Below are 2,804 nucleotides of genomic sequence, written 5' to 3' on the forward strand. Positions count from 1 at the left end.
GTGATGAGTGTCACAGATCATCACCTCCATCACAGTTAAGCGCGAATGAACATCTTAGATAGGAACAAGTGTGTTTGAATGGAAAACAGAAATACTTGCATTACTTCATCGAGACACAGCAGAGCTCCTCGCCCCCAACAATGGGGTTTAGAGACTCATGCCATCAGAGAATACAAAGTTAGATCTGAAATGTTATGAGATACAAAATAAGTCTCTGAAAGTTGTTTAAATACTAAACTAGTAGCCTAGGGTTACAAAATATGAGTGGATTATGATGGATGATGCAGAGATCCACTTATGGGGCCCACTTGGTGTGTGCTGGGGCTGAGATTTAAGTGAGTCACGTGTAGAGGCCATTTGTGGAGTTGAACGCCAGTTTTTGTGCCAGTTTGGGCGTTCAACTCCAGCTTTTGATCCTTTTCTGGCGCTGGACGCCAGAATTGGGCAGAGAACTGGCGTTGAACGCCAGTTTACGTCGTCTTTCCTTGTGCAAAGTATGGACTATTATATATTGCTGGAAAGCCCTGGATGTCTACTTTCCAACGCAATTGGAAGCACGCCATTTCGAGTTCTGTAGCTCCCGAAAATCCACTTTGAGTGCAGGGAGGTCAGAATCCAACAGCATCAGCAGTCCTTTTTCAACCTGAATCAGATTTTTGCTCAGCTCCTTCAATTTCAGCCAGAAAAATACCTGAAATTACAAAAAAACACACAACTCATAGTAAAGTCCAGAAATATGAATTTTTCCTAAAAACTAATGGAAATAAACTAAAAACTAACTAAAACATACTCAAAACTATATGAAATTAACCCCAAAAAGCGTATAAAATATCCGCTCATCATGAACAAAATGGTATATGCAACTCACACAACAATCAATGACACATATTGAAGTTGTTGCCATACCTAAGTGACATAGAGGTGAAACACATGGATGCTATGGCACTTAGGAAAAAGAGGATAGAAGTGAAAATCAATCACATAGCAAGCATGGTCCACAAAGCTTGAGAAGCTCAAAAATATGTCACTAGGTAAGCTTCCGATCCAACTTCACAACTCTACAATCTCAATGCATAAAATAAGTGATGCTCTAAACAAGCATCCTAAAAAAATGCATTGATAATGTACAATTGCCTAACAATGGATAATGAAAGCATGGTGGCCAAAACATGCAATTCAAAGAGTTAAGATGCATGAAGGCAACGTAACATGTACTTGGTATTCAAAAGCATTAAACATAAAAAGTCCCGAACCAAGTAACCAAATATAACCTCAACAAAGAATCCAACAATGACAATTAACATCAATGATGTTAAACTAACATCCTATTAGTAATAAGCAGCAGTAAACAGTAAATAAGATTAATAATCCAACACTTATAAAGAAAAATAGAAAACAAAATGAGAATGTGCTAATTAAACAACTAACTAACTAACTAAAAGAAGTGGTTATGGATGGTGTTTGGTAGTGTTGGGTGATGATTGAGGGGTGGAAAGAGAAGAGAAGAAGGAAAGAAATGGAAAGAAGAGAAGAAAAGAAGGTGCGTGAAACATGGCAATCCACGCGTGCGCGTCATGTGCGCGTAAGCGTGGATTGATGAAATGGAAGCGACGCATACGCGTGGCTGACGCGTACGCGTGCATGACAAAGCAGAGATTCGATGCGTACACGCAAGGTACGCGTGCGCGTGCCCTGGGGCACAAAGTTGGCACACTTCAGGCACAACTCTCAGGTGAATGTATGGAGGGGTGGAAAAATTCAATCCACGCGTACGCGTACATGACGCGTGCGCGTGGATGGCCGAAATTGCTTGATTCACACGTACGCGTAAAGCACGCATGCGCGTGGATGATGCTCTATTTTTTCAAAAATTTTCTATGTTTTTGCACCAAACCTCCAAACAGCTACCAAAACACCACAAAACCTTATTTAACGTACTAGACTCCCAATTAAACTCAACTAATCAAACAAAATATAAAATTAAACCTATTTTACTAATATGTACAAAAGAGAAAAAGGAAAGAGTTTACCATGGTGGGTTGTCTCCCACCTAGCACTTTTGTTTATTGTCCTTAAGTTGGACTTATGGGGAGCTCCTCATCAAGGTGGCTTGTGCTTGAATCCATCCTTGAACATCCACCAATGCTTGGACTTCCATTGTGCTTCATCATTCAAGGTTAATAACTCCTAGCTTTGATGGAGTTCTTCACAAACCATAGGCTCCTAAAGTTAATCTTCCTTCTGCGATCCGGGATCCCACACTTTGTTTTCACACCCGTCCTTGAGTTGATCATGGTGATTTCCTCCAGGTGGCAAGAGAGATGAATTCTCATGGAAGAACCAAACTATCCTTCTAGACCCATTCAATTGGGTACTACACCAATCCATGCTCCTCAATTTTGAGCTTCCAACCATAATGAGCCTAGACTTACAACGCCAACCACTAAACATCCTCCTCTTTCGCTTAATTCCACAAAGTGCTCTAAGTTGGCCATCTGTTTCAAGAAAAGCAATTTCAAGTAGGATAATAAAGCTAAGAGTTAGAAGTTTTATCCACTCAAATGAAGGATTAGATGACAACCTAGGTGGAGGAGTTCCCAACGGTCTTGACAAAACACGCTCCACTCCCGTCCATCCTTTTTGGAAGGCTTCCACCACTTGGCAAGATACTTCATGCTCTACCTCTTGCCAAGCTTCCTCAAGTTCACATTCTTCTTCACCAATGTCCTCTAGCTCTTCCCCATCACTCAAATCATACATAGGAGGTTAAGTGAAATCTACCTCATCATCAATTCCGAGCATAG

Source organism: Arachis ipaensis, chromosome B01, assembly GCF_000816755.2.
Source record: "Arachis ipaensis cultivar K30076 chromosome B01, Araip1.1, whole genome shotgun sequence".
NCBI classification, from domain to species: domain Eukaryota; kingdom Viridiplantae; phylum Streptophyta; class Magnoliopsida; order Fabales; family Fabaceae; genus Arachis; species Arachis ipaensis.